The 14,389-nt window shown below is 45.5% G+C and overlaps 1 protein-coding gene across 14 annotated transcripts in view; it reads right to left on the minus strand.

Moving 5' to 3' along the window:
• The window catches only part of Eri3 (ERI1 exoribonuclease family member 3), a 132,733-nt gene that overhangs the window by 65,653 nt on the left and 52,691 nt on the right, over nt 1–14,389 (minus strand). The gene's annotated exons all lie outside the window — the stretch shown is intronic.

The following is a 14,389-nucleotide window of genomic DNA, read 5'->3' on the forward strand; positions in this document are numbered from 1 at the left end:
ATCCCCCCTCCCCTGCACCCATTCCCCCCACCCAATCCAGTGAACCTCTACTCTACCCCCCAACCCCCAGCCTACTGTGAGTCAGTATCCACATATCAGAGAACATTCAGCTTTTGGTTTTTGGGGATTGGCTTATTTCTTAGCATGATAGCATCTAGTTCCATCCATTTACTGGCAAATGCCATAATTTCATTCTTCTTTATGCCTGAGTAATATTCCATTGATTATATGTACCACATTTTCTTCATCTATTTAAGGGCACCTAGATTGGTTCCATAGCTTATCCATTGTTAACTGACCTGCTATAAATATTGATGTGGCCACATCACTATAGTATGCTGGTTTTAAGACCTTTGAGTATATATCAAGGAGTGGGATAATTAGCTCAAACAGTGGATCCATTCCAAGTTTTCTGAGGACTTTCCATACAGCTTTCCAGAGTGGTCACACCAATTTGCAGTCCCACCAGTGATATATGAGTAGTACCTTTTTCCCCACATCCTCATCAACATTTATTGTTACTTATATTCTTGATAACTGCCATTCTGATTAGAGTGAGATGAAATCTTAGTGTAGTTTTAATTTGCGTTTCTCTAATTGCTAGTGATGTTGAACATTTTTTCATATATTTGTTGGCTATTTAGATTTCTTTTGTGAAGTGTCTGTTCAGTTCCTCCTTAATACCTTTCTATTCCTTTATCATCCCTACCTTCTACATATAACCAAAACCACATGACCCTTGGCCTTCTGAATTTGGCTTATTTTGTTTAACATAATGGTCTCAAGTTGCACCCATTTTCCTCCAAATGACAATTTCATTTTTCTTTTGGTTGAATAAAACTCCATAAATAAAATATGGTATATATATATCATATCACCATATTTCTTTATCCATTCATCTGTTAATGGACACCTAAAATGGTTCCATAGTTTTGCTATTATGAATTGTGCTGCTATAAACATGGGTATGCATATATTGCTACAGTATGATGACTTTAAATTTTTAGGATAAATACCCAGGAGTGGTATAGCTTGGTCATATGGTGGCTCTATTCCTCGACTTTTTGAGGAACCTCCAAACTGATTTCCATGGAGGCTATACTAATTTACAATCCCATCAACAGTATGAAAGTGTTGCTTTTTCCATATTAAATGTAGAACTTTTTCTCCACATCCTCCCCAGCATTTATTCTTGTTTGTATTCTTAATGGCTGCCACTCTGGAGTAAAATGAAATCTCAGAATAGTTTTGATTTATATTTCCTAATTGCTAATGATATTAAACATTTTTTTCATATACTTATTGGCCACTTGTATCTTTCTTTCTTTTTTTGGGGGGGGGGTAGTTGTATAAAGACAGCATGCCTTTATTTTATTTGTTTCATTTTTATGTGGTGCTAAGGATCAAACCCAGTGCCTCACACATTCTAGGCAAGTGCTCTGCCTCTGAGCTACAGCCCCAGCCCCGGCCACTTACATTTCTTCTTTTGAGATGTGTCTATATAGTTCATTTGTCTATTTATTAATAGGCTTAATTGCTTTTTCCACGTTAAATGTAGAACTCGGCTATTTTAGATAAATCACATTAAGATCTGGGAATGAAGGGGGCCACCAGAAACAGAAATAGTACAGAGGCACTGCCAGCAAGAGGCAGAGAGCCCTGACCTTATTTTTCTTTAGCCAATCCCAGCACATCCCGATTGTTGACACAAACGAGGAGTCCTATTGGCTCTGATTATCCCTATGGGTGCGAAAGGGACTTTCCCTTCTGTGGGATTTTAAGGGAAGACAACAGTTGTAGATATTTCCACTTAGGGAGGGTCTTGCTCAGTAGGATCCTTCCTATTCCTCTGAGAGGCGTACCTATACCAGATGGGCTACATGGAAGACAAACCAGACTGTCATGCTGGCTACTCAGTTAGCTCTGAATATGGGCTCAGCAGCAATCCTGAGTATCATTATGTACCCCATGTCTGACTGGAGCACAGGAAGATTTGGGATTATCAATCCCATTCAGGGGTTTTTGTCACCTGCAGGTATGCATGCAGTTTGCAGATTTACTGATAGGCATTCAGGTTGTTGAATGGTCCTCTGAATGGTCCCAGCCCTGTGACTCCAAGACACAGACACTGTAAATGTAGCAAGGCCCACCCCATCTTCATGAGACACACAGAGCCTAATAGCAGAACTTGAACTTCCCTAAGAAAGTTACATACTTCTATCAAACAACCCTAATCCAGTTTAGCACCAAAAGATTAACTCTGTGAACAAAGTGGGTTACAGTGGTTGTTGTCTCCTACATAAGAGGAAACTGAGGATTGGAGAAGAAAAGGATTTGCTCAAGCATACAACAAGCCAAGGGTAGAACTAGAGATGAAATCTAAGGCTTCTAAATGCACAGATACCCATTTTACAGATTCATTCAAAATTCCTGATAGTCCCTGGGGGTGTGAAATCTGGGGCTCAAGAGAAGCAGGTAAGGTGGTCACTGATGAAGGTCATGCCTTTACTGAAGTTCTTAGCAGCCTAAGGTCAGAGTCATGGGTGCCAAATGGATACATGGATCCACCAATTTGGAAAGGAAAAGAGCAAAAGTCGTCCCTCCAGCACAAAGGGTCTAAATGTTATAAGTTCCTACCAGATAGTGATCCCAAGGAAAGAGCCACTGGCAGTGGGCCCTGGACTAGCCTGCGGGCATGAACATGCAAGCAAGTTTATGGTGCCCAGGTCTCCATGCAGCTGGATTCACTGGGCACAAAGCTCCTCAACTGCCCAAACATCATCTGGTCATGCTTATTACGGTTGCCCAATGAAATTTTATGCACCAAGTCCACAGGTGTGATTTCCCCTTCTTTACGAGGGTCGGAATGACATCACTGATGGCCAATAGAAAAGACCCAATTATGTCCAGGCCATAAAAAGGAACAGGATTTTTTTCCACAAAATCAAAACTTCCTTCAGATTCATGAATGCAAGGGGCCCCCTTTAAGGAAGGGCTCCCCAGTCCTGCCTGTGGGCTCTAAACCAAGGAACCTGATTGTTTTTCAAATACTGTGGGGCCTAGGGCCAGAAAGGGGCTCTGTCCTTGGCATTTACCATATGGCCCTGTTTTTATCGTCCTAGCCCCTCAGTGTCATCAGAACAGAATATCAAACCCTACCATTAGACACCTGATTGGCTCTTCACTTCTGCTTCAAGAGAAAGTTTAAAAAGATGGGGTATTCACCAAGTTCCCTTATTATTACTTTTGTATAACATAAAAGCAGAAAGCCCTCCCCTGCTTAGAAAGAAGAGAACAATATGAAGGGAACAGGGTGTGAGAAAGTTCCCTCTTCACAAGCATATGGCACAAAGCAAAAGGAACCCAGCCTTCCCCACCCCACCCCTCACTCAGCCCTACCACCTGCAACCAAGCTGCTCTGGCTGGGCCCAGACAGTCCTGATGGCAAACAGGTGTGGCTAGCTTGGCGCCAGCCAAGGCAGGGGAGAAGCTCATTAAGGCACACCCCCACCCGCTTAACGGGTATGGCCAAGGTGGAGCCATTGTGAGAGCAAGAGCTCAGCTTTGAAGATTAGGTGAACAGAGCGAGAGGGAGAGCTGCTCAGCTTGAGTAGAGGAGACCAGCAGCATCTATGCAGGTCTGACAGACAGTGGCAGACAGATCCTAACAGCTAAGTCCAGAAGAGAGCAGGAACTCATGCTGGAAAAGGTCATGGACATTACTCCTTATATGCTTTTATCTCTTCAAGTCTTAAGAGTCAACCGACTCAGGGAGATGCATGTTAGTCTCACTTTTAGCAGACTCGAACTCTTAAAGAGGAGGGGCCAAGCAGACTCTGAAGCCACCTTCAACCCCTCTGGCCTCTCAGGAAAGGTTGTGGAACCTGGACCTTGGAATGATGTGGCCTGTCAATACTGGTGCTCAACAGCTTTAGGATGTACACCCACGGCTCGCCTGCAGGAGCAAATTATTGTGTGCCAATGATATACAGATAAGGGGTGTTGAAGAGCAAAGAGTGAGAAAAAGGCTCTGTCTTCCTCAAAGTAAGGAGTGGACCATGGTGTCACAAAAGGCCACTCCTTAAGAAGGAGAGGACTGAGAGAAGACAGAGGAAAGATCTTGCAAGGAGGACACCAATGAGGCGCCTGAGGCATTGAACCATCACATTGTAGGGAGGAGGGTAGAGAGAAAGAAGATTCATATTTGCTTATTGCAATATAAACACTTCCAAAGAATGTTGCCAGCTGTCCTGCATTTCAAGAATTGCCACAATTTTCTATGCTCCCCTTTAAGTGCTATGGCTAAGCCTCAAAAAAGGTCTCATTCCTCCTGGACCCCAGTATGGGAGTCCATCAAGCCAGAGTTCCATAGTCTGAGTGGCGTGAGTCTGTGTCTGGCATGTGCAAGCTACCCGAGTCTGAGCAGCACTTAGCTCGAAACACAGCTCTTTGTCTCTCCTGTTTCCGTTCCCCACCCAAAGGAGATAAACAGACCTGGGTGATGAACGGCCCGCCTTTCACGATCACTTTTCCTCAAGTTGAGGAGAGTAGCTGGTGATGGATGGGTTGGAATTTGGTTATCAGGAAGGGCTGTCAGCCAGAGGTACCTATCTCCTCCCCCACTACGCAGGGCATCATTACACTGTGGCATCGAAGTAAAATATGACCAAGGGGAGGGAAGGAAGAAAGAGGGAAGGCTAGGCTTACACACAGAGCAAATTGAGCAACAATGAGAGCAGGCACGAGGCTGGGACGTTAGTTATCTGCCTGTGACACCTTTTATCTCTGCACAAATTGGTCCTTCCTCCCCCACTGCATCCTCTTATACAAACAGAGGCAGACACAATGTGTCACCACTGCAATAGCGCAGCAATTTAACCCGAATTAGTGAGGGGGTCAAGCTAGGAAATAGGGGTTTCTCATTTCAACAGGTTCCTTAGTCTTGGCTCTGAACCACCACATTGTAGGGAGGAGGGTAGAGAGAAAGAAGATTCATAATTGAATTCATTCACTTGGCTGCTGCTGATATATAAAAAATTCATGCTCAAGCCTCCTACTTATCAAAGCTGGTTAGTATCCACTTCACCTGTGAGATGCACCATGTCTGAAGACATAGCATGGGCCTGCCTGGGCACTCTGTCATTTTAGCCAATGTAGAATCAGGGAGAGAGAAAAAGGCGTTTCCCAAAGACACCAACCCCAAGTCAGAAACTCCTTGCTATAGGACAGGGTGTGAGGTAGCACTGGATGGAGGGAAGGGTGGGAGTAGCAGATGGGTTATAGGTGCTGACTGCATCAAAAGTAGTCAAGAATATACTTGAGTTGCTAGGCATGGTGGCTCATGCCTATAATTCCAGCAACTCAGGAGGCTGAGGCAGGAAGATTCCAAGTTCGAGACCAGCCTGGGCAACTTAGTGAGACTAAGTCTCAAAATAAATAATAAGAAGGGCTTGGGGTATAGCTCAGTGGTAGAGCACTTGCCCAGCCCAGGAAGCCCAAGGCCCTGGCTTCAGTTCCCATTACTGGGAGGAAAAATGCACTTAGAATCTATGGTCCAAAGAGTCATTCTCACTTCACCCTCCAACAGAAGGTGTCCAGGATATTATATGACTAACTTCTCCTGACAGACATATACAAAGGTGTCCAGGATATTATATGACTAACTTCTCCTGACAGACATATACATACCCTGCTATGCTTGAATAGTAGCACTGATGGCACTGATGAAGCTAAAAGAGCAGGGAGGAGAGGTGGTGGTAGTTAGGCAGAAGGGAAAACTTGCCAGAGATCACCCTGTTCCCCCGTGACTTTACCCAGAGTAGGAACAGTGGGGAATGCAACTCAACTCCCATCCAGGACCATGGCTCCATGAACCAAGAGACAACTTGATCAATGATCATGTGTCCTTGAATAAGTAACATCTATGCCCTGCTCTGTCAGAGTTAAAGAGGCCAGCCAAGGGAAACATGCTTTATTAGTGGGGGGGAGGGGGGCGGTGTTAATGGGATGTTCTGCTTAGAAGGAGATCATCTGAGACCAAAACTGCAACAGTCTTTGGAAATGCTTCCAGGATACTTGCTTTGAGAAGACACTGCCTTAGTCAGAAAAAGGGTATTGAAGAAGCCTTATTAGAAATAAAAGGCAAAGGGAAAGTTCCAGAATCACTCAATAACTACAAAAATAAATTCCTAGAAGCTTAGGTTGAGGGAAAGAGTTATGAACATGGGGGTACCTTGGGAATCATTATCCAAATTCAAAGAATCAGCACATAAATACCAAGGAACAAAAGTCAGGACCCCATTCTAGAGACAAAATGGGATAACATTCTACCTCAATTGACCACACACATTTTTATGATTACCTTCAAGACCCAGAACCTCAAAGTAGAGGCTAATCAAACCTGATTCCTGTGTTCAGAGGCTTCAAGGCCCATTCAGAAGATAATCACAGCATAAACATAATGATTACTCTAGGAGATACTACTGTGAAAGGGCCATCTCATTTCTGGTGATGGGAGGGCAATATCCTAGAGCACTTACAAAGACTCAGCTTCGATCCCTTCTGCTCAAACAAGTGCACATGCATGTATGAGCACTCTGTCCCTCCACTCTTCTCTGCCTGACCACAGCCCTGAGAGAATGCACTGCTGACTTCTCAGCCTACTTTGCCCCCATGCTTGCCCTCATCCTCTGGGACAGCTGCAGGTTACAATTCCAACCACAGGCTTCAGAAAGATGATACACTTGCTGGAGCCTGCAAAGGGTCAGGAGAGAGTACTGTTTGAAATACCAGCATGACAGCTGGCTCCTTGTCTGTCTCTTCCTCCCCCACTCCCCTCCCCAAACTTGTCATGGTACAAGAAGTCTATAAGCAGCCCATCAGCTTTAAATATCAGTGTGCGTGAAGCAGAAGCACGAGAGCGAGGGAGCAGGAAGCAGACAGCGAGCGCCTCTGTCGCCACTGCCTGTCAGGGAACACTAATGAATTTCACCACCAGCAGCCATGCTTCAGATGGGGAGTGAGGTGGGGGTGGGGGGTTTCTAGGGAGAACTCTCAAAGTATTAAAACATCTTTTCCCTTTTAATATATGTCATTGTGGAACTGAGAACTATGGCCCACCCAGGACTTCAAGAGAAAGGGAGGTTGGGGCAAGCCCCCTTGTCCTCCCACATAGGAAGGGGAGGCTGGAGGGAGCTGGCTGAGTCCCAGGATAGAATGGGTGATCTCTGGCAAGTTTTCCATTCTGCCTAACTACCACCACCTGCACTTATCTCATGAAGGCCTTGGGATGAATAAGAAGTCCTAGGAAGTGAGAGGTGACCAGCTGTGGCTTTCTAGCCAGACTTACCACTCATCCCCACTTGACAGCAACTTTAGTTACTCCACAGGAGGCCCCATGGCAAAGGGTTGGAGGCCATCCTCTGGACCTAGGGGAGGTGGCACAAGGAAGACTCTAGCACTAATCCCAACAGGAAGTTATTTCCCCACAGATGTCAGGAGACGAAGATGCTTGTAAGTTTACTGATGGAGGTTAAGAGTGGTAATGTGGCTTTTCCAAGATCCTACAGTTAGTCAGTAGTGGAGCCAGGACTTGAACTCAGATTTCTTTTACTTTGAAAGGTTCTGCTCTTTCCATGATACCATGCAGCTTCTCTGAAGAAGGGCTAGTTATCTCACGGTCTCCTGTGTGTCCTCTAGTGCCATGCCCTACCCTGCCTCTCCACTCCCTTACACTGGTACACATGCCTCTCTCGCCTGGCATGGGCCACAGCTGCCATGTAGCACTGGGCTGGGCTCCAGGCCAGGGTGAACTCAGTCGGGCAAAGCCCTGGGAGTGAGCCAGGCCATCACCTGGGAGTCTCCACAGCTCATAGGACACGGATGTAGCATAAACCCTCCCTCGGGTACCCTCTGTACAACTCTGATCAGCAGTGTCTGATCTGGCAGCGACCTGCTGTGCAGGGGGCAAATGACATTTAATTTCCTCTTGGTTTCCCTAAGGTACAGACAAAAGGCTGTCACCTGCGTCTGGGTCTGGTGGCACAGCTGGAAATGTTCCCAGACATGCTGCTCTGGAGAGTTCCCAAAAGAAACCAGAATGTAGGCGGGTGCAGAGGGATGCCCCTTAGGCCAGATTGCTGGTCCTCCCATGGAAAACCAACCTCAAATCCCTAGTGCCAAACAGTTGCTCAAAGTCTCTAAAAGGTACTGTGTGTGTGTGTGTGTGCGCATGAGCGTGTGTAGTACTTCAGGGCTTTTAGTCTACCTGCCAGCCATCTCTACTCCCATTCTCCTCCAGAGAACATATGAAGCATACAAGTGCCACAAACACCCTATGGTATTCCCCCCTTGTATCTCCCCAGTGCCACAAATACCCATGAAACCCTGTAATTTATATCTTGCAGCCCCTCTCTAGGGAAACAATAAGACAAGCACCTCTCCATATCTTTCCCATGGCAATTGTTCCAAGGAAGGGCACAGTGTCCACTTGTTATATGAAAAGTGCTAAAGCTGGGCTAGAGTTGTGGCTCAGTGGTACAGTGCTTACCTAGCATGTGTGAGGCATTGGGTTCGAGTCTCAGCACCACATATAAATAAATGAATAAAATAAATGTTCATCAATATCTAAAAAAAATATTTTAAAAAGAAAGAAAGAAAGAGAGAGAGAGAGAGAGAGAGAGAGAGAGAGAGAGAGAGAGAGAGAAAGAGAGAGAGAGAGAGAGAGAGAGAGGGAGGTGCTAGAACTGCCACCAGGCCAGAGCTCTTTCCTAGATAGAATGTCAAAAGCCCCAGCAGAGAGTGGGAGTAGGGGAAGGATGCTGAGAGGGTGATGGGAAATTTCAAGGACACTTTGGCTATTCTCTTTTTGGCCAGGGAAACCAAGAACTCCTTAGTAATTTGAGTTGTCTCTAAGATATCTTGCTTTTCCTACTTCAGTCTCCATCTGGCCTGTGGCCATCTTGGTCCTATGCTAGGCTGCCTTTGTGTGGCCTACAATGCCCTCTGGAGGCACCATAGAGAGGCACCCTCCTAGTGCTCACACTCTGGGATGCAGTCTGACCTCTGCTCCAATATAGATGCTCAAGGACACAGCTGTTGCTCTTAACCATCTGGCTGGTCTCTTCTGCCCTGATTCCAGGACCCCTGACTCCATCAAGATATGTAAGTACTCAGCCTATACAGAGTCACCCTCTTGGCACTAACATTATTGGATCAGTCCAGTAGTTTTAAAACTGTGCTCCATGGAGCTCTAGGATTCTCAGGAGGGATATCAGGATGCTTCATAGACTGGGAAAGAAGAGGCAGGGCTTTAACTTGGCTCCAACTGGAATAGCTTATATTGGGCAATCTTCAATATTTTGTTGAAAAAAGAAAAAAAAGTTCACTGGCTAAAATCTACTACCCAGTCTGTCTATGGTGCTCCTATGGTTCTAATAGCATTCTTCTGTCTTCTTTATAGTGTTTTCACAGTCTACCTTATCCTTTAGTTATGCATGTGCTGGTCTTTCTGTCCTGATCACTTGGGTCCCTACAGTCCTCAGCACAAAACTTACTGGACTCAAAGCAGCTCTCAAAGAGGCTAACTTTAGGCCAGTGCTGAATACCAGTCCCTCCAGAATACACACCGTCTGCACCTTCAATGGCAGTTTCCAACAGTATTCCTTAGGAGAAAAGAGCTGCAGTGGAAAGTAACTGACATTTACAAGAAGGTCCTGGTGAAGATGTCTGACAACATGCCACTCTTAAATCAACAAACAGGGCACACCTGCTACCATAATCAATCATTTAAATCAACCTCCAAGGAACCAAAAAAATCTTGCATTCAACTAATCTTTGGCAAAATGTAGCATTTTCCAACAGGAAATATCACTTAGAAGTTTCCAGACCCTAAATGTGGGACCAAGGGAGCACCGGATGATGTTCATCAGCTGAATACTCAAGGGTCTATCCTCTGGCTCGGGCAGCCTATAGAGGAGTCACAATTTCCACAATTCTGGTTATAGGACTGGAATAGGTGAAGCCCCTTGGTCCCAACAACCAGACCCACTGCCTGGGCTTCCTTCTCCAGTTTTGGGGTAGGAGGTTTGGGGGTAGGAGACTGCTCTCCTTCTAGCTAAAGCCACTTGTTAATAGGCCCTAGATTCCTTTATCCCTGGGGAAAGGAAGGTAGCAATGAGTCCTCTCCTCCCCACTCCCCCCGCCAATGCCTCCCAGCAGGGCCAGGGAGGACAGCCATTAGTGTGTGCCTCAGCAGACAATGGGGAGGAGAAGTCTCCAGAGCAAAGGACAACTGCAGCAATTAGAATGCAGGGAGGTTCAGAAGCTATTTAACTGGGTGACCCCTGAGGTCGCTGCATCTGACTCCCATCCCTGGATAAATATTGTATGAGAGGGGAGGGGGTGGGCGAGAGAGCCATCTCAGCACAGCTCCTCCTTTCCCTACCCCACGCAGCGGCCTCCAGCCACACATACCAGAAACATTATTTACAGCCCTGACAGACAGAGCAATCACTCTGCTAACCAAGAGGGAATGGACAAAGTCGGCTTACCAAAAATTGACTATGGCAACTGACGACGAAACCAGGGCTGGTAGGGGGAGGGCACCCCACAGACATGAGCCACTATAGACACAGGGCCTCCCTCACACTCTGGGTCAGGCTAAAAGCAGAAGCTGTCATCCTCAAACCCCAAACTACTGGCAGGTAAAGCTGGTCTCAACTGTCAGAGAGTAAATCAGAGAAATAAGAGCATCCTTCCAATCTTTGGGGGGCCCCCCAGTGGAAAAACTCCTGGATCTCATCACTACCCAGGTCCTCCTTAGAAAAATGAGAGCCCTGGCTACCTGCCCTGAGGAAGTCACATCAGCCACATACCACTTGATGACTCCAGTTGACCCTTAGGTGACCTAATGGGAGAAGGCCAAAAGCAACAAAGTCAGACATCACAGAAAGGGGTCAGGCAGGGGAAGAGAGGAGCATGTGTGAGTGCAGGCTTTGCTTCAGCCCCCCGCATGTGCCACTCTTCCAGTCCTGCTCTAATGCACCCTGACATGCCTCTGAAGACAGAGAGCTGTTTGCAGTCAGCACCGTGATTTGTTAGTAATTATTTCCATGGTGTCACATTGCTGTCACTCTGTTAACAAAGAGACAGGCTGCCTCAGGCTGCCTGCAAGAAAGAATTGCAGAGAAAAAGGCCTGTCAGGCTCCCGGGATTCTCTGGGCTGGCTGGCTTTCTTCCCCAAACCAACATCCTCACAGGCTTTGGAAGAAACAGTTTTACAGAACTATCAAGTCTGAGTCGTGTCACCCTTTAGCCAGGGACACTAAGAATTTATCCTATCCACTCACAGCCATTCTTCCCAAAGCCCTAGGAAGCTAAGCCCCTGAGTCCAAATATCACTCATGCAAGGGCTACCATGCCAGTTGAAGCCATGTACTCCTTGGCCTTTAACTCCCAGGACCCTTGCTCTCTGACTCTTCTTCCTCACTGGGATATTTGTGGCCTCTCATGTGCTCTTAGGAACCTGGCGAAAGAAACCTAATTCAGACCAAACTGAAGCAGCTGTCCTTTAGGCATGAGGCATTAGGGAGATTATGATGGGTGAGCATCTTCCCTTTGAATACACCAACCACTGTTTCAGGAGCAAGTGGTACAGGTGTCAACACCATTCTAGCCTCCATGTGCCCAAGCATCTGTAAGGAACAACCCTCACAGCTGACCTGTCTTTCCCAGGGCCTGGATCCGCCCAGGATCTGCACAGGAGAACTGGTGGTTTGCTTTAGTACAAAGTAATGTCTTCATTACCCTGGCTGGGAATTAGAGGACAGATTGGCAAGCACTGACAAAACAGAGGTCACTCACCTTACAGGCATGGAAAGTTGAAGATTAATTCCCTCCTCTCACAGAGGGAATCAAGACTCCAGGATAGTGGAAGGGAAGCACCAATACTAAGAAACCCTTTCACTGCCAAACAGAAGTAGCAGCTACTGCAGGAGCAACAGCTACACCACCACAGGAAAGAAAAGAAAGATGAAAGCCCACAAACCTACAGAAGATCCTTGCCACCTTGGAAGGATCACTGCCACCCAGCTCTGACCCACCACCACTGACAGAAGAGCCTAGACAATATCACCATTTTTCTGGTACTAGGGTCCCCACAGCAGAGAATAGTGCCTGTTGCGGGCAGTGGAATGCAAACTCCATGAAGGCAGCATGTTGGAGAGGTTTTCCCTCTCTGTTCACTGCTGTATCCTCAATACCTACCACAGTGTGGTAGTATGTAATCAACACACTGCTGAGAAAAATAAATGAGCCAGTATGGCTCAAAGCCACTCACTGCCACAGGTCTAGGACCAGCCTTTCCCCATCACAGGACCTCAGAGAAGAGGAAGGCAAGGATAGGTTCCAAAATACATAGGGAAGACCATAAGACTGAGGATTGGAATTCGGATTTACTAAAGAATGAGTGGTGCCGGGAAAAACTGATAGGCTGAGGGAGATTCCCATGTCAAACTGAACATTCATATGCTCATTCTATAATCATGCACTGAAAAAAAAACTAAAGAAGGCAGGTGTTTCAAAAGGTAAATAAAGTATACTATAATAATGCAATGGATTATGTATTATTCAACTATGCTATTATACTATATAGCAATAAAAAGGCTAACCTATAGATACGTATAACCACATGGATTGACCTCTCATACCTTATTTTGTGTAAAGAAGACAAACACAAAAGAGAGAACACCTTGTATGATTCCATTCCTATTAAAGTTAAGAACAGGCAAAACTAACTAGAAATAAAAGAAATCAGACCTAATGGCTACCTGGCAAGGGAAGACAATCCAACTGGGAAGGGACACAAGAAAACCTCCTGAGATGATGATAAAGGTTGTTTTTAATAATTTTTTAATTCTTCTTTTTAGATACACATGACAGTAGAATGTATTTTGTCATATTATACACATGGACTATACTTTCCCATTCCCATTCGGTTGTACATGATGTGGAGTTACACTGATCGTGTATTCATATATGAACATAGGAAAGTTATATCTGAATAATTCTGTTTTCTTTTTTATTCCCATCCCTCCTCTCTTTCCTTCATTCCCCCTTTGGTAAAGGTTCTTGATCTTGATCTGGGTAATAGTGATTCAGGTGTATACCTGTATACAAATTTATCACACCATTCACTTTATATAAAAAATGTACCATACTACACACATTTCAAACCGTGTTTAGAAGAACAAAATAAAACAAAAACAGAAGTTGATGCTCAAGAATTAAAAAAAAAAAAAGTTTAAAAAAAAGTTTTAAAAAACTGATCTAAAAAGTATCTCACATAGAAAAATGTTTCCTAGGAGCACCAGAGGTTTCTTTCCTTAGAGTTTAGGAGACAAGACCATCCAGCTTTCCCTCTTTATTTGACAGAGAACAGATGGACCCAAGCAAACAGCTGAGATGTGGAAAGATAAAAAATGTTCAAAATACTGAGGAGACAGCTGAGCATGGTGGCACATGCCTGTAGTCCCAGTCAGCTACTCCAGAGGCAGGGGAATTCACTTGGGCCTACAAGTTCGAGACCTACCTGAGCAACATAGTGAGACCTTATCTCAAAAACAAACAAACAATAAAAACAAACAAACAAAGAGCAAGAAGTCCAGTCCGAGTCTTGGATCTAAGTGGTGGTGGCTTGGCATGCATGCTACTGCTCACCAAGTAAGCTCTAGGGAGACAGAGATGGATCATACAGTCCAGCCATGCTCCCAGTTGTTCAAAGGCCCTCTGATGCAACCTGTCTATCAGATTCTGCCACAGAGCATACAGCCAGATTTCTAGAGACTGCCCTGAAGAGCCACAGACATAGGATCCAATTTGTCTTCCTGACAAGCCAGGCAGAGATTGGCTGAGCTTATCCACCTTATCCAACTTATTGGCTGAGCTTATCCAACTCTGGGCTAAGGCAAAGTTCTCAGTGCATCCAGCCCTTCCTACCAGCAAGGAAGAAGTGATAAAACCCTCACAGATGGTCAAGGGGAGCTCCATAGATCTAATCCTAGAGCGAGAACCTAGGCAGCAGCACTTACTTTTGGATGAATTAAATAGTAAAGAACCACTTGGTCACTGGCTCTGTAGCAAAGTCAAAGGGTGAGGCTGTCACTGCCCTAAACACCTCAGCCTGACCAGTCATTGAGCAAATATCTTTATCTTTAAACAGTTTTAACTGGGCAACTTCAACGATTTAAACCCTCTACATGTTCCAAAGGGGTGCAGGGTGAGATGAGGCTGCCACTGGAGTCCTACCCTTAAGCCAGAAAGTGAAATACCAGAGACTCTTTCTGCTGGGGAAAGGGTGCTTGTTGATCAGACAATAGCTTCTCCCCCAGGC

The sequence above is a fragment of the Ictidomys tridecemlineatus genome, chromosome 11, assembly GCF_052094955.1.
Source record: "Ictidomys tridecemlineatus isolate mIctTri1 chromosome 11, mIctTri1.hap1, whole genome shotgun sequence".
NCBI lineage: Eukaryota > Metazoa > Chordata > Mammalia > Rodentia > Sciuridae > Ictidomys > Ictidomys tridecemlineatus.